The following is an 18,914-nucleotide window of genomic DNA, read 5'->3' as shown; positions in this document are numbered from 1 at the left end:
GATTTGATAGAGCAGTCTGACTGAGCGATGGTAGGCACCAGCAGGCTCGTAAGCATTCATTCAAACAGCACTTTCGTGCGTTTTGCCAGCAGCTCTTCGCAATGCTTCAAGCATTGCGCTGTTTATGACTTCAAGCCTATCAACTCCCTAGATTAGGCTGGTGTAACCGATGTGAAATGGCTAGCTAGTTAGCGGGGTGCGTGCTAATAGCGTTTCAAACGTCACTCACTCTGAGACTTGGAGTAGTTGTTTCCCTTGCTCTGCATGGGTAACACTGCTTCGAGGGTGGCTGTTGTCGATGTGTTCCTGGTTTGAGCCCAGGTAGGAACGAGGAGAGGGACGGAAGCTATACTGTTACACTGGCAATACTAAAGTGCCTATAAGAACATCCAATAGTCAAAGGTATATGAAATACAAATCGTTTAGAGAGAAATAGTCCTATAATTCCTATAATAATATAATAACTACAACCTAAAACTTCTTACCTGGGAATATTGAAGACTCGTGTTAAAAGGAACCACCAGCTTTCATATGTTCTCATGTTCTGAGCAAGGAACTTAAACGTTAGCTTTCTTACATGGCATATATTGCACTTTTACTTTCTTCTCCAACACTTTGTTTTACATTATTTAAACCAAATTGAACATGTTTCATTATTTGTTTGAGGCTAAATTGATTTTGATGTATTATATTAAGTTAAAATAAGTGTTCATTCAGTATTGTTGTAATTGTCATTATCAAAAAATAATAATAACAATCGGCCGGTTAATCGGCACCGGCCCTTTTGGCCCTCCAATAATCGGTATCGGCGTTGAAAAATCATAATCGGTCGACCTCTAATATAGAGAATAGGCCCTTATCCACATTTACTGTAATATAAAACACACAAAACTGCCAAATGATCCTAAATACATATCAGCCAAATTATGGTAACAAATACATAAATAACTATTGTAGCCCAACAAATGACCACTGAATTCAATGCATTGTCAGCATGCCCCTTTCATTCACCTAAAATGTATTCTCTATCATATTCAAATCAAATCAAATGTATTTGTCACATACACATGGTTAGCAGGTGTTAATGCAAGTGTAGCGAAATGCTTGTGCTTCTAGTTCCGACCATGCAGTAATATCTAACAAGTAATATAACCTAACAATTTCACAACAACTACCTTGTACACACAAGTGTAAAGGAATGAATACGTACCAGTACATAAAAATATATAAATGAGTGATGGCAGAACGGCATAGGCAAGATGCAGTAGATGGTATAGAGTTGGTATAGAGTTGATGTCCTTGATGATCTTTTTGGCCTTCTTGTGACATCGGGTGGTGTAGGTGTCCTGGAGGGCAGGTAGTTTGCACCCGGTGATGCGTTGTGCAGACCTCACTACCCTCTGGAGAGCCTTCCGGTTATGGGCGGAGCAGCTGCCGTACCAGGCGGTGATACAGTCCGACAGGATGCTCTCGATTGTGCATCTGTAAAAGTTTGTGAGTGTTTTTGGTGACTTTATATCAAGTCATTTGATTTAACAAATAAAACAAATTGTCACATATACCGGATAGCTGCAGTGAAATGTGTTGTATTAGAGGGTCAGCCATAGTAGTACGGCGCCCTTGGAGCAAATTAGGGTATAGTGCCTTGCTCAAGGGCACATCGACACCTTGTCAAAAATCTAAATTGTATTTGTCACATGCGCCGAATACAATAGGTGTAGACTTTATCGTGAAATGCTTACTTACGATCCCTTTCCCAACAATGCAGAGTTAAAAGGTAAGGGGGATTAGCACAAAAAAGTAAATAGTAATGCAATAAAATAATAATGAGGCTATATATATATATATATATATATACAAGGAGTATCGTTACCGAGTCAATGTGCAGGGGTACGAGGTAGTTGAGGTAATATGTAAATAAATAATATAGTAACTAGTAACGCAATAAAATAATAATGAGGCTATATATATATATATATATACACACAAGGAGTACCATTACCGAGTCAATGTGCAGGGGTACGAGGTAGTTGAGGTAATATGTAAATAAATAATATAGTAACTAGTAACGCAATAAAATAATAATGAGGCTATATATATATATACAAGGAGTATCGTTACCGAGTCAATGTGCAGGGGTACGAGGTAGTTGAGGTAATATGTACATGTAGGTAGGGGTAAAAGAGACTAGGCAATCAGGATAAAGTTACAGCAGCATGTGCTATGTGAGAAAGTGTTCGTACGAGTTTCTCAGCAGTCTTATGGCTTGGGGGTAGAAGCTGTTCAGGAGCCTTTTGGTGCCCTTCTTGGCGCTCCGGTACAGCTTTTAAAACTATATTTAACCTTTAACTAGGCAAGTCAGTTATGAACAAATATTTATTTACAATGACGGCCTACACCGGCCAAACCCGGACGATGCTGGTCCAATTATGCGCCGCCCCATGGGACTTCCAATCACAGCTGGGTGTGATACAGCCTGGATTCAAACCTTGGTGTCTGTAGTGATGCCTCAAGCACTGAGATGTAGTTCCTTAGACCGCTGCGCCACTCGGGAGGCCAAGCTTGCCATGCGGTAGCAGAATGAACCGAAGTTCTTGACAATTCTTAGGGCCCTTCTCCAAGGTATTCGAACCAGTGATCTTTTGATTACTGGCCCAATGCTCTAACCGCTAGGCTACCGGCCACCCAGTTATTACTTCAAGGTTTAAAGTGGAAAACCATTTCTGTGAGAATAGTTAACATGGTTCACTGTAGTCCAACTCTTGGTTACTTCTGGAAATCGGGTAGCTGGAAGTAATGTAGGTGCAATTCACAGATTCTCAGTTAAGTGTGAAAGTCTCCTGCATTCTCAACATTTTATTCTCACTGCTCCTGACGACCAAAATGTATACATCTGCATCAGAATAAAATAAAAAGGGAGTTAATGCAGACAGAGTCGCACCCTTTGCTTGTGTTAAATCCTGCATAACTTGGCGTATGAGTTGGGGAATACCTAACATATATAGATACTTAACCATTTGAGTGTGTGTGTCCAGCTAAAGCAAAATAACATGGCATTCAAGGCCATTCTGAGTCCAAAGACCACCAGATTGACCACAGGAAAAAATATATATAGGACCATGGGCAATGCAGTATTTATCATACAACAAAACATCTTAGACAATCTTCAAAGACGATAACATGATGCATTTTAATCAAAGAATTTCCACTAAGTTTAATGGACAACTTTTACACTATATAATGCAATAAACATTTCAACAAATAATAGTTGCAAAATTAAGTTCTACCTTCACCCAGCTGTTAAAGAAAATACAATTTCAGGCAAATTTCACTAAAAGAAAAAGCTTCAGAAACAGGCTACATAGCAAGCAGGCGATGGGCAAAATACAAATAAACAATTGTTATTCTTTAAGGGGGGAAAAAACAGAAAAGGTTTGTCCGTTACACATGGAGTAGAAGGCTATACACACACACACACACACACACACACACACACACACAGTATTTTTAAAATAAAAAATGGTTCAGTCGCCATCTGTTGGAACCACCAAACTAACCAAATACAGTCCGAGATGTTCTTCCTAAAACGTCACAATTTAAAGCCCAAAAAGGTTCTTTCATGTTCTATACGGAGGACAAATTTCACACAAAAACTAGTTTTACTTTTCTGCTGCCTATTGGTCTTCCACTCAATTCCTCAACTGCCATTAACGCCTCCAAGCGAGATTCAAAAACAACCGTTGCTGAGCCTTTGGGAATCCCTTTGCTGTCATACTGCAATGAGACCGATCCAGGAATTACACGATATCCAAAGCAAAAATCATAGATTTCTTCAATTCTGATAGTCCAAGGCAGATTAACCAGTTTCAGGCATGTTGGACCATCAAACTGCTGCGGTGCAGAAGGTCCATAGCCTCCATGTCTATGAGCAGAGCCATTGCCCCTGTTGTCAAGCAGAACAGGGTTTTTCATCATGTGAGAATCCAGACCCAGACTGCTGCCTCCATGAATATGAACCTGCAGGTCGTTCATAGGAAGATGGCCTATATCAGGGTTGACCCTGTAATCAGTGTACAGATGGGACATCGCCTCACTGTTCCTGGCCAAGTACCTCTCTGAGCTTCTCTCCATCTGTTGCTCTGTCACTGCAGGTTCACCAACACCAAATTCACGCATCTGAGCCAGAGAAATGCATTTCAGGATGACATTTGTTCCAAGAAACCCTTGCCCATTCAGAGACTGTGCCCTCATAGCCTCCACCTCAGTCTGAAAGATCACCAAAGCCTCTCCAAGCCCATTGCCCTTATGATCAAGCAGCAAAACAACAGCCTCCTCTGAGATCCTGAAGCCTAGGAAGAAGTCCACAATCTCAACTTTGCGCACGTCAAAAGGCAGGTTTCGCACATACAGGCAAATCTTCTCAGATTCACACGCATCCTTCTTGGTCTCTCTTGGAAGCCTTTCCTGAGATCTGCTGTAAGACCTTTCAGAGGGTGGTGCACCATCCATTGGATTTTACCCAGATTCTAGCATGGCGACCATTTTCTCTTTCGAGATAGGAGAGATGTACACAATTCGTTTGAGAAATTTCTGCTTGTGAAGAGTCAAGGCAGCACAGTAGTCCCTCAGGCTTCTGAACAGCACAAATACGGAGCTCGTCTCTGATCCATACCTGTCAAGAAGGTGAAGGATCTGATCATACTTGAGGTCTGCATGATGGAAGATCTCCTTTATGTCCCTCTTCTCCACTAAGTAGGGAAGGTTTTCCACCAAGACACAGAACTCCTCATTGGGAGGAGAAGAGGACTTTGTAGACCTGTAGGCCACTGGTGAGCGAGACCTAGCACGGTCTGGAGGATACCTCTCAGTGTGAGCTGACGAAGGCCCTCTTCTAAACTTACCACTGCTGTCTTTAGCAGGTTCCACACCACCACCTGCCTTAAACCACTGCTCTTCTGAGCTTGCATAGAGTTCCACAAACCTCGCTCCAATGTAATGCCGATCTCTTTTCAGACCCTCTCTAGCATCCAGTCTGGATTCGAACTTGACAATTCCTTTCCCATTTGGTTGGCCGCGATCATTTCTCATCATAATAATGTCCTCCAACACTAATCCGTCAAAGAAATTTCTCACATTCTCTTCGGTCGTAGTAAAAGGCATGCCTTGCATAAGCAAATACAAGTCATCTTGACTGCTTGGCTGTGAGGAAGGCTTTCGGGCGTGACTACGTACATTACTGTAAGACACTGATCTACTGCCCATCTCCACGCGCTCTTTTCTTCCAGGTTCCTCATTCCTGCCTTCTTTTTCCGGTCTTCTGAAACCTTCCTTATACGGCCTCTTTTTGGTCACCTCAGGTTTTATACTTTGCTTGAGAACAGCCTGCATTTCTGATTTGCTGCTCAGCCGTAAGCGAACCTGAGAACCTTTGATGGATCCCTCTGAACGGGTCATCGCCCGCCTCGCGTCTTCATCGGAAGCAAAGATTATGAAAGCCTCCTCATGCTCCCCACCAATAATGTGCACCCCACCATCTGGGATTTTGAGGCCAGTGAAGAAATTGCGAACGTCCTCAGAACCTGCAGTGATTCTGAGCCCCTGTAAACGGATGACCACCGCCATTCCGACAACAGCACAAACAACAGCACCTGTAGACAGAGGGGTACATAATAGCATTATTGCAGAACAGTCCTGTGTCCAGCTCACCAATGCTCTCCAGACCATTCCACTATAACATCACCAAAACAGGTGACACCTTGAGAATGAAAACAGCAACTGAAAACGTTCTGAAAGGATTACGCTGTGCACAAATCTGAAGGTCCCAATACGACACTTAGGCCACTACAAAATGGAAACACCATAAAAAAAATGTACAGGCCTACAGGCAACAACGGTAAGTCGGAGATTCTAACATCTGAAAGATTAGTATGTCGTCTCCAGGAGTGACAAAGTTCAACCATTAAACTGGATGTCCCTTTCACGGATTGTTCCATCTCCAATCAGCTGTGCATACATTAAATGCATCAGGTATGAGCCTTCACCATAGTATAATGGCAGGCTTCCAATCTACAATTCCAGGCTTCACTTTACAACTATTCAATTGGATCAAGTGTTAAAAGGTTCACAAGTTTCATGCAATATTCTCCTTCGTTGAGTCACATATACACTACATGACCAAAGGTATGTGGAGACCTGCTCGTCGAACATGTCATTCCAAAACCACAGGCATTAATATGGAGTTGGTCCCCCCTTTGCTGAAATAACAGCCTCCAGTCTTCTGGGAAGGATTTCCACTAGATGTTGGAACATTTCTGCGGGGAATTGCTTGCATTCAGCCACAAGAGCATTGGTGAGGTCGGGCAATTAGGATTGCCTCGCAGTCTGCATTCCAATTCATCCCAAAGGTGTTCAACGGTGTTGAGGTCAGGGCTCTGTGCAGACCAGTCAAGTTCTTCCACACGACAAACCATTTCTGTATGGACCTCACTTTGTGCACAGAATCATTGTCATGCTGAAACAGGAAAAGGCCTTCCCCAAATTGTTTCCACAAAGTTGGAAACACAGAATAATCTAGAATGAAATTGTATGCTATAGTGTTAAGATTTCCCTTCACTGGAACTAAGAGACCTAGCCCGAACCATGAAAAACAGCCCCAGACCATTATTCCTCCTCCCCCAAAACTTTATAGTTGGCACTATGCAATGAGGCAGGTAGGGTTCTCCTGGCATCCGCCAAACCCAGATTTGTCCATCGGACTGCCAGATGGTGAAGCGTGATTCATCGCGCCAGAGAAGCATTTCCACTGCTCGAGTCCAATGGCGGCGAGCTTTACGCCACTCCAGCTGACACTTGGCATTGCGCATGGTGATCTTAGGTTCGTGTGCGGCTGCTCGGCCATGTGCTCGATTTTATACACCTGTCTGCAACGGGTGTGGCTGAAATGACAAAATCCACTAATTTGAAGGTGTATCCACATACTTTTGTATATATAGTGTATTTCTTCTCTGCGTCGCTGGCATGAAATTTTGTATTTGCCACAAACTCTCCAATCTATATCAGAAACAGGCATATATTCAGACCATCAGAATACCCAAACCACAAAAAAACGAAAGGCACAGCATTAACCAATCTCTGTAGATACTTAATATCTAGCAATAACCCATCAATCATTAGGCCTACATCTCGACATACCATACACCATAATTAATAAAGGGGGAATGACATTAGCCATGGACATAGTTAAGCACTTTTCGGACAGCGGAATATGGTCTAGTACCCCTCTGAGTACACCACTTGTCCCTGAAATCAAAGCGGCTAGTGTCTCCGGCAGCTGTTCCAAAGACTGTGACCATAGCAACGAAATAAACATTATCGACGTACGAACGAAGAAACGCTATAAGCATTCATAAAAAAGCATTTACACGCAACAGAAACGATAAATCCAAAAATGGATTAGGGGGGAAACAATGGTATTGTTAAACGTGACTCTAAACTGACAAGTGTTTGCCAGCAGGCAAGTTAGCTGATCCCGCTGTTGGATGTAAGTGTTGATGTATCACCACGCAGGATACATGTTCTACTGTGATTGGTCAGCAACGGCACCCCTTGAAAAATAAGAGCAGAATCCTATTTTCTCTGGCTGAGCGGCTTCCATGTGCACGAGAACCACCGACCGCTCCGCCTGGATAGAATTGTGCCACCCCGTGCTTTCAGTCCGTGCCTTTAATCCTTTTCTTTGATATGCATCAGTCCACAGAGAGTCAGATATGGGCTTTTCTAATACGGCAGTGTTGTTACTCCAGTCCATACACCCTGGTGTATTACTAATAAGGAAAGTGTTTCCATCACTACGGCTAAGGACTTGGAACAGTTACTCCGTGAGGTGTGTTAACCATGTTCGGGGAAAACAAGTCAAACTTTCCCAGGTCTGGCCCCAAGTCTGAGTAGGTTCACGGCCCAAGACCTTTAGATTTTTTGGGGCCAGGCCTCAGAGGTGGAAAAAACAAGTCTTATGACTTCAGTCCAAACACCGGGGTAAAGTCTATTGGAAATGCACCATAGGCATAAGAGTAATAGCTGGCATACTTGAGCATGATTGGTCGTTCTGCTGTACAAATCAAAAAGAAACCCCGCACCCAGCAGAGCTAAAAATGGTACCCTACTGTGACTGATACTAGTCAAAACAACGTCATGCCACAAAATACATTTAATGTCGAGCACACACACGCCATTGGTCAATTTAACGCAAACATATACTGACACCTTTAAAAATATAATTTGTGTAAACTAGATAGAGGACTTTTTACGGCGCGCGATATAAAAATGTCCATTCCCAGTCGCACACTGTGATTCAGGGTTTCATAATCAACCGACATTAACATAATTGGACGGCGACATTTCATTTAATAAGCCAAGTTAAATGCAGAGAAGAGAACCGTCACAAAGCAACCAGTGCGAGACACACATCTGGCTAGAACAATCAGGATACGTGAAACTAGCTAGAAAAACCAAAAGCTATGCCATTACTTGAGGAAATTAGCACACAGCCCACCATAGCAGGGTTCCTAACGTTAGCTAGCTAGCCACTGTGTATGATAGCCGGTTAGTTCACAGCTGAACACCCACATTGTCCGCGTTTTATTTACCTAAGAAAACGCACAAGCAAAATACACCATACAACACTAAAAACTGAATTATTATAAAAACGTCGCAATTTAACGTTAGCTAGTTACATGGCAGCTAGCGTAGCTAACAACGCTAGCTAGCAGGGCCTTGCAGCCTGGCTACTCGTAAAATAACGCTACACTAGCATGATAATTCCATCCCAAGAGTCATACCTAAGAGAGAACTTACACAGGCAGCGAGAGAAAAAGTTATTTCTTATAAAATTTGACAAAAAAAACTAAAGGATGGCAGGAAAGAATACATTTTGCCCTTCGAGTTTCAAACACGTTTGGAAATACGGAAACCTAGAGGGAGAAGTAAGCAGATCTCGCGTGTAATTTCTTCTTCTTTGGCATCATGGCGTTCACACATTTTGTTTGTGCATGTCGCCACCTACTTTGCGTTAGTGTGTGTGTGTATATATATATATATATATATATATATATATATATATATATATATATATACACACACACACACACACACACACACACAGTACCAGTCCAAATTTGGACACACCTACTCATTCAAGGGATTTTCTTTATTTTTACTATTTTCTACATTGTAGAATAATAGGGAAGCCATCACAACTATGAAATAACACACTCCAGAACGCAGCTCACTCTGTTCACACTTGACACCAACCTTCAACACCCAATCTCCATTTTGTATCACCATCTTCCTCAAATTCCTCCTCAGAAATCCACCTTTCTGTATCCCTGTCCCAATATTCCTCAACTGCCAACATTGCTTGCGGCCTGCCCGCCAGAGTGACTGAAGAACAAAATATGGAGATTGTTCCGCCCATGTCCTTTGGGGGAGATGGTTTACTTTATGGGCTATTCATTTGTGAGACATCTGAAATACACATTTTATTACAAATTAAATATTTAATATCATCCAACACCTGAGACAGGAAAAAGGATTAAAAAAAACAAAAAAACAATTGGGAATATTTGAGAGTACAATGACCATTGAAGCAAAGCCATAACCTACTTCTATGGCTCTGAATTGAAGTCCATAGTGCTTCATCATGTCCACTTCACACAAGTGTTAAGTTGACCTTATGACTGGTTTCCATTCCAACACTGCCATCATTCTTCAGACATATATGACAGACAGCTGCTTGACTTTTTATTAGCAGCCCTAACAGGATGTCACTGAGTGTCATATTCCTGCATGACAGCTGAGCATGCGTCCAAAGCCTGCTGAAAGTCCAGCTCCTCCACACCATATTGCTGGTACCAGTGCAGGTAGGCCCTTGCTTGCAGCATCTCCACAGCAGGCTGCACAACGTGGCCAAACAGGCAGGAAACACTGCTGTGATTGGAGCAGACACTGAGGAGGCGAGAGGAAGGGGCGTCTCCCACCTTGTTCAAAGGGTCTGGAATCAAACACGAAGAAAAAAAACTCACTAATTGATAAGGGTTAAATCAGACAACTATTTTAGGATATACATTTTTATTTCATCAAATACATTTCTTCTCTAAGTTAATTCAATCAAAGGCTCATATTATCCAGAACCTTCTATTCTGATGCAATATCCCCAAGGCATACCAAGTCAGTTGTACAACTGAATGCATTCAACTGAGGGCGGGTGCCTTAAATAAACATCCCACTTCATAAAACAGGACTCTGATGTTATCATGGCTCGTGTGTCATCTCAAATCTAGGGTACTTCTTTATGTTAAATAGCATCTTCCAATCATATATCTCATTTGTATCATATGACAGGCATATTGCTCACCAGTCCAGTGGTCAAGGGGAAAAGGGTTCCAAGAGCCCTTTTTTCAACTTCTGAAGTGCATTGGACATGAGGAAATAGCCACCCTTGTTGCCTCTGGCCACAGCCAACACTGCCAGGCTTCTATACTGAGAGCACAGTTAAGGGAAATAAAGATGGGATAAGATATCTAATCCATTTATTATTTTACATGCTCTGTAAACAACAGTGAAATGCTTACGTGTCCTTTTCCAACAATGCAATGAGTTAAAAGATAAAAACAAATAAAAAATAATTAGAAATAGTGACACGAGGATTAAATAAATACACAGTGAAGATAACATGGCTATCTATATACAGAGAGTAGAAAATAGCATGGCTATCTATATACAGGGAGTAGAAAATAACATGGCTATCTATATACAGGGAGTAGAAAATAACATGGCTATCTATATACAGGGAGTAGAAAATAACATGGCTATCTATATACAGGGAGTAGAAAATAACATGGCTATCTATATACAGGGAGTAGAAAATAACATGGCTATCTATATACAGGGAGTAGAAAATAACATGGCTATCTATATACAGGGAGTAGAAAATAACATGGCTATCTATATACAGGGAGTAGAAAATAACATGGCTATCTATATACAGAGAGTAGAAAATAACATGGCTATAAACAGAGAGTAGAAAATAACATGGCTATTTACAGAGAGTAGATAATAACATGGCTATTTACAGAGAGTAGATAATAACATGGCTATTTACAGGGAGTAGAAAATAACGTGGCTATTTACAGGGAGTAGAAAATAACATGGCTATTTACAGAGAGTAGATAATAACATGGCTATTTACAGAGAGTAGATAATAACATGGCTATTTACAGGGAGTAGAAAATAACATGGCTATTTACAGGGAGTAGAAAATAACATGGCTATATACAGAGAGTAGAAAATATCATGGCTTTATACAGGGAGTAGAAAATATCATGGCTATATACAGGGAGTAGAAAATATCATGGCTATATACAAGGAGTACCAGTACTGAGTTGATGTGCAGGGGTACGAGGTAGCTATGTACTAGAGGTCGACCGTTTATGATTTTTCAACGCCGATACCGATTATTGGAGGACCAAAAAAAGCCGATACTGATTAATCGGACGATTTGTTAAAATGTATTTGTAATAATGACAATTACAACAATACTGAATGAACACTTATTTTAACTTAATACATCAATAAAATCAATTTAGCCTCAAATAAATAATGAAACATGTTCAATTTGGTTTAAATAATGCAAAAACAAAAAGTGTTGGAGAAGAAAGTAAAAGTGCAATATATGCCATGTAAGAAAGCTAACGTTTAAGTTCCTTGCTCAGAACATGGGAACATATGAAAGCTGGTGGTTCCTTTTAACATGAGTCTTCAATATTCCCAGGTAAGATGTTTTAGGTTGTAGTTATTATAGGAATTATAGGACTATTTTTCTCTATACGATTTGTATTTCATATACATTTGACTATTGGATGTCTTTATAGGCACTTTAGTATTGCCAGTGTAACAGTATAGCTTCCGTCCCTCTCCTCACTCCTACCTGGGCTCGAACCAGGAACACATCGACAACAGCCACCCTCGAAGCAGCATTACCCATGCAGAGCAAGGGGAACAACTACTCTAAGTCTCAGAGCGAGTGACGTTTGAAACGCTATTAGCACGCACCCCGCTAACTAGCTAGCCCTTTCACATCGGTTACACCAGCCTAATCTAGGGAGTTGATAGGCTTGAAGTCATAAACAGCGTAATGCTTGAAGCATTGCGAAGAGCTGCTGGCAAAACGCACGAAAGTGCTGTTTGAATGAATGCTTACTAGCCTGCTGGTGCCTACCATCGCTCAGTCAGACTGCTCTATCAAATCATAGACTTAATTATAATATAATAAACACACACGGGTGGCATCCATAAGTGTAAATATTCCTGTTACATTGCACAACCTTCAATGTTATGTCATAATTACGTACAATTCTGGCAAATTAGTTCGCAACGAGCCAGGCGGCCCAAACTGTTGCATATACCCTGACTCTGCGTGCAATGAACGCAAGAGAAGTGACACAATTTCACCTGGTTAATATTGCCTGCTAACCTGGATTTCTTTTAGCTAAATATGCAGGTTTAAAAATATATACTTTTCTGTATTGATTTTAAGAAAGGCATTGGTGTTTATGGTTAGGTACATTCGTGCAACGATTGTGCTTTTTTCGAAACTGCGCTTTTGTTAAATCATCCCCCGTTTGACGAAGTCGGCTGTCTTTGTTAAGAAGAAATAGTCTTCACACAGTTCACAACGAGCCAGGCAGCCCAAACTGCTGCATATACCCTGACTCTGTTACAAGAGAAGTGACACATTTTCCCTAGTTAAAAGAAATTCATGTTAGCAGGCAATATTAACTAAATATGCAGGTTTCAAAATATATAGTTGAGTATTGATTTTAAGAAAGGCATTGATGTTTATGGTTAGGTACACGTTGGAGCAACGTGTACCTAAGCGATTATATGCAACGCAGGACAGGCTAGATAAACTAGTAATATCATCAACCATGTGTAGTTAACTAGTGATTATGATTGATTGATTGTTTTTTATAAGATAAGTTTAATGCTAGCTAGCAACTTACCTTAGCTTCTTACTGCATTCGCGTAACAGGCAGGCTCCTCGTGGTTAGAGCGTTGGACTAGTTAACCGTAAGGTTGCAAGATTGCAAGATTGAATCACTAAGCTGACAAGGTAAAAATCTTTCGTTCTGCCCCTGAACAAGGCAGTTAACCCACCGTTCCTAGGCCGTCATTGAAAATAAGAATGAGTTTTTAACTGACTTGCCTAGTTAAATAAAGGTGTAAAAATAAATAAAAAAAGAAATCGGCCAAATCGGTGTCCAAAAATACCGACTTACGATTGTTATGAAAACTTGAAATCGGCCCTAATTAATCGGCCATTCCGATTAATCGGTCGACCTCTACTATGTACTGTACATATAGGTTGGGGTCACGTTACTAGGCAACAGGATATATATAAGACAGTAGCAACAGCGCATGTGTGTGTGTGTGCATTAGGGCGTCAGTGTAAGTATGTGTGAGTGTGTGGGTAGAGTCCAGTATGTGTGCATAGAGTCAGTGCAAAATAGGGTCACTGCAGGGAGCCATTTGATTAGCTATTTAGCAGTCTTATGGCTTGGGGGTAGAAGCTGTTCAGGGTGCTGTTGGTTCCAGACTTGGTGCATTGGTACCACTTGCCGTGCGGTAGCAGAGAGAACAGTCTATGACTTCGGTGTGAGAGATTTCCAAACACAGGCCTATTGATTTTAGGGCAAATTTGCCATAAAAAAAAAAATCACCATTGATCTTAAAAACGGCAATTGGAGTTGAATCTGGACAAAAGTTTGACAAAGGATACAGATTTCCCTGTGGGGGAAAGCTGAGGAACAGGCTGGAGGGTGCAGCTGGCCAAGGATTCCCAGCGAGTCTTCTCACTGAAGTGGGGGAGGCATCACAATGCATACAGGGTAAGTTCCAAATGGCACCCTGCTCCCTGTGTAGTGCACTACTTTTCACCAGAGACCTGTGGGGGCTCTAGTCAAAAGTAGTCCACTATAAATAGAAGGGTGCCATTCGGACATAAACAAACACTTTTGCTGAGAGGACAGCAATTCCCTATGTATTAAACAATTCAACTGATCCATCCAAACACTGTACTTACACATGTAATTACAATGTAATAAAGACATGAGATTTTACAATAAGTCTATCAGATCGACATCATAGTTTGGCTGCAGGTAAAGGGTAAAGGGAGTTTGGCTGCAGGTAAAGGGCACACAGACCTAATCAGTTCCCAGGGCTCCACACCTAAAGTCAGGCCACTGGAGAAACCACCAACATCAGCAATTTACACTGAGGGACAATTGAATTGACATGTATTTAATACAAGGCAGTAGCAACAAAATGCTGTGGCCAGCAGAGTAGAACGTATTGCCCTTCTATCACAATGTAGTCATTGTCCTTGGGATGCATCCCAAATGGAACCCTGTTCCCTACATAGTGCACTACTTTTGACAAGGGCTATGTTCAAAAGTAGTGCACTATATAGGGAATAAGGTGCCATTTGGGATACAAACCTATTGTCTGACTATGTGTACCTACCTGACTGTGGTGAGGCTGTGGACAGGCAGCAGTAGTCTAGCCATGCATGAGGCGATGTGTGTATTCATCACAGAGAGGGATTCTGCTGCTGGTGGAACAACAGAGAGAGAGAGAGAGAGAGAGAGAGAGAGAGAGAGAGAGAGAGAGAGAGAGAGAGAGAGAGAGAGAGAGAGAGAGAGAGAGAGGATGATGTGCTCATGAGCGCCCTCTGTAGGGCCTGGGCTCGGGGTCAGGACCGGGTCATTATGAAACAGGAGCACACTGTCAGCAGACCTGCAGGCAGGAGAGGACCAGGGCCCGTATTCATAAAACTTCTCAAAGTGCTGATCAAGGATCAGTTTTGCCTTTTAGATCATAGTCACTATTCTATCCTACCCTACCCTACATGTTCTCGATATACTAAATATTCTATCCACATACTGTCCATAATGTCTCTATATCCCATCACACATTTATACTTTTATTAATTCCATTATTTTAGATTTGTGTGTACGGATGTGAATAGCTAGATATTACTGAACTTTTGGAGCTAGGAACACAAGCATTTACCTACATCCGCAATAACCTCTACTAAATATGTGTATGCGACCAATAAAATATCATTTGATGTTGAATCAGATTATTATGGACAGGGAGGACCTAATCCTAGATCAGCAGTCCTACTAAAGCTTTATGAATACAGGCCCAGGGCTGACTCAAAACTACACATTTGGTATTCCTTTTGTGTTTAGTATTATTGGGCAATGAAGGCTACTTTTGACTCAAAGAAGACCTTTGCAGTGAGGCTAAACTCAGCAGTGTGTTGTAGTGTTGAACGGGACTCTCTTCACTTTGGTGCGGCGCCACTGATACAGTCAAAATGTGACCGGCGGGAAACGTGTCACGGATCTCCTCACACAGCTTGAAACTGAGCCCTGGAACAATGACAGCACAAACATTCAGCAAACTCATCATTGTCAATTATGTTATGCTGCCTAGATGACTAGACGTTTCCTATCAGCATAAAGGACATTTCTCTGAAGATCGCGACTACACACCATCAGGGCCAGTTTCCCAGACAATACGTTCAGTCCTGGACTACAAAGCTATTTCAATAGAGATTCTACATTGACTGTGTTGTTTAGTCCAGGACTAGGCTTAATCTGTGTCTGCGAAACTGGCCCTTACTGTTCACTGACCTCTGTGTTGCTAACATTTATGATAGCAAATTTCAATTTACAAAAAAAAACAACGTTTTCGTCTTTTGAACTTCTAGTCATGAAATCTATGCAGCCTACTCAATCTCTTTTTATAGCTACTGCTTACAGGCCTCCTGCGCCATATACAGCGTTCCCTGAATTCCTATCGGACCTTGCAGTCATAGCAGATAATATTCTAATTTTTGGTGACTTTAATATTCACATGGAAAAGTCCACAGACCCACTCCAAAAGGCTTTCGGAGCCATCATCGACTCAGTGGGTTTTGTCCAACATGTCTCCGGACCTACTCACTGCCACAGTCATACTCTGGACCTAGTTTTGTCCCATGGAATAAATGTTGTGGATCTTAATGTTTTTCCTCATAATCCTGGACTATCGGACCACCATTTTATTACGTTTGCAATTGCAACAAATAATCTGCTCAGACCCCAACCAAGGATCATCAAATGTCGTGCTATAAATTCTCAGACAACCCAAAGATTCCTAGATGCCCTTCCAGACTCCCTCCGCCTACCCAAGGACGTCAGAGTACAAAAATCAGTTAACCACCTAACTGAGGAACTCAATTTAACCTTGCGCAATACCCTAGATGCAGTCGCACCCCTAAAAACAAAAAACATTTGTCATAAGAAACTAGCTCGCTGGTATACAGAAAATACCCGAGCTCTGAAGCCAGCATCCAGAAAATTGGAACGGAAATGGCGCCACACCAAACTGGAAGTCTTCCGACTAGCTTGGAAAGACAGTACCGTGCAGTATCGAAGAGCCCTCACTGCTGCTCGATCATCCTATTTTTCCAACTTAATTGAGGAAAATAAGAACAATCCTACATTTCTTTTTGATACTGTCGCAAAGCTAACTAAAAATCAGCATTCCCCAAGAGAGGATGGCTTTCACTTCAGCAGTGATAAATTCATTAACTTCTTTGAGGAAAAGATCATGATCATTAGAAAGCAAATTACAGACTCCTTTTTAAATCTGCGTATTCCTCCAAAGCTCTGTTGTCCTGAGTCTGCACAACTCTGCCAGGACCTAGGATCAAGGGAGACACTAAAGTGTTTTAGTACTATATCTCTTGACACAATGATGAAAATAATCATGGCTGCTAAACCTTCAAGCTGCATACTGGACCCTATTCCAACTAAACTACTGAAAGAGCTGCTTCCTGTGCTTGGCCCTCCTATGTTGAACATAATAAACGGCTCTCTATCCACCGGATGTGTACCAAACTCACTAAAAGTGGCAGTAATAAAGCCTCTCTTGAAAAAGCCAAACCTTGAACCAGAAAATATTTTAAAAACTATCAGCCTATATCGAATCTCCCATTCATCTGAAAAATGTTAGAAAAAGCTGTTGCGCAGCAACTCACAGCCTTCCTGAAGACAAACAATGTATACGAAATGCTTCAGTCTGGTTTTAGAACCCATCATAGCACTGAGACTGCACTTGTGAAGGTGGTAAATGACCTTTTAATGGCGTCAGACCGAGGCTCTGCATCTGTCCTCGTGCTCCTAGACCTTAGTGCTGCTTCTGATACAATCGACCACCACATTCTTTTTGAGAGATTGGAAACCCTAATTGGTCTACACGGACAAGTTCTGGCCTGGTTTAGATTTTATCTGTCGGAAAGATATCAGTTTGTCTCTGTGGATGGTTTGTCCTCTGACAAATCGACTGTAAATGTCAGTGTTCCTCAAGGTTCCGTTCTGGGACCACTATTGTTTTCACTATATGTTTTACCTCTTGGTGATGTCATTCAGAAACGTAATGTTAACTTTCACTGCTATGCGGATGACACACAGCTGTACATTTCTATGAAACATGGTGAAGCCCCAAAATTGCCCTCACTGGAAGCCAGTGTTTCAGACATAAAGAAGTGGATGGCTGCAAATGTTCTACTTTTAAACTTGGACAAAACAGAGATGATTGTTCTAGGTCCCAAGAGGGGCTGTGCTTTGGCAAAGTGGGTGGGGTTATATCCTGCCCGTTTGGCCATGTCCGGGGGTGTCGTCGGACGGGGCCACAGTGTCTCCCGACCCCTCCCGTCTCAGCCTCCAGTATTTATGCTGCAGTAGTTTATGTGTCGGGGGGCTAGGGTCAGTCTGTTATATCTGGAGTATTTCTCCTGTCTTATCCGGTGTACTGTGTGAATTTAAGTATGCTCTCTCTAATTCTCTCTCTCTCTTTCTCTCTCTCTCTAGGAGGACATGAGCCCTAGGACCATGCCTCAGGACTACCTGGCCTGATGACTCCTTGCTGTCCCCAGTCCACCTGGCCGTGCTGCTGCTCCAGTTTCAACTGTTCTGCCTGCGGCTATGGAACCCTGACCTGTTCACCAGACGTGCTACCTGTCCCAGACCTGCTGGGACCTGCTTCTTCCTAGTTTCTGGCCTTTCTAGGGAGTTTTTCCTAGCCACCGTGCTTCTACACCTGCATTGCTTGCTGTTTGGGGTTTTAGGCTGGGTTTCTGTACAGCACTTTGAGAAATCAGCTGATGTAAGAAGTGCTTTATAAATACATTCCTTATGCTTGAGCCATGCCTGCATCTCAAATGTTTCCCTATGAAGTGCACTTCTTTGAGTAGAGCCCTATATCTCTATGAACACTAGTCAAAGGTAGGGCACTACATAGAGAACAGGGTGTCATTTGGGACAGGTCCCATGTTTACCCACCAGATCCTGTGCCCCCACTCAGGCTGTGAAGTAGCACCGATTCCACCATAGTAATTAATCTTTCTCTCCACCTCCATCGTCTGCTGGAGTAAACTATTACTCTCCTCGCCCCAATGTTCATTGTAACCTAGTGGGTTTAAATAGCGTATCATAACAACTCAGAACATTCTGTAAAAGGTATAGGGCTCGACAGTGCGAGTATTTCACTCGCATTTGCCCCTAAAAATAGATTTGTGCTAACCGAAAAAAATATTTACGAGCACAGTGTGCGAGTAAAGATTACAACCTACCGTAATCTATTTTTTTTCTTCCCACAAGCGGCATGCGCCAACCACAGTAGGCTTTTCAGTGATGACGCAGTCCAGTCAGAGTGAGAGAAAGGTGAACAACACTGGAAAAAAGTATCGGTATATGCTATAAATTAACATGCAGACATCGCTAAAAATGACGCCCATTCAATTTTAT

At 42.0% G+C, this 18,914-nt stretch overlaps 1 pseudogene; it reads right to left on the bottom strand.

Moving 5' to 3' along the window:
* Positions 1-3,165: 3,165 nt before the first annotated feature.
* On the bottom strand, positions 3,166-9,003 carry LOC115187669 (RNA-binding protein 12B-like; annotated as a pseudogene).
* Between the last annotated feature and the right edge of the window lie 9,911 nt (positions 9,004-18,914).

The sequence above is a fragment of the Salmo trutta genome, unplaced genomic scaffold (assembly GCF_901001165.1).
Source record: "Salmo trutta unplaced genomic scaffold, fSalTru1.1, whole genome shotgun sequence".
NCBI classification, from domain to species: domain Eukaryota; kingdom Metazoa; phylum Chordata; class Actinopteri; order Salmoniformes; family Salmonidae; genus Salmo; species Salmo trutta.
Note: the sequence above shows the minus strand (reverse complement) of the source record. Positions and strands in the feature narration are given on the sequence as shown.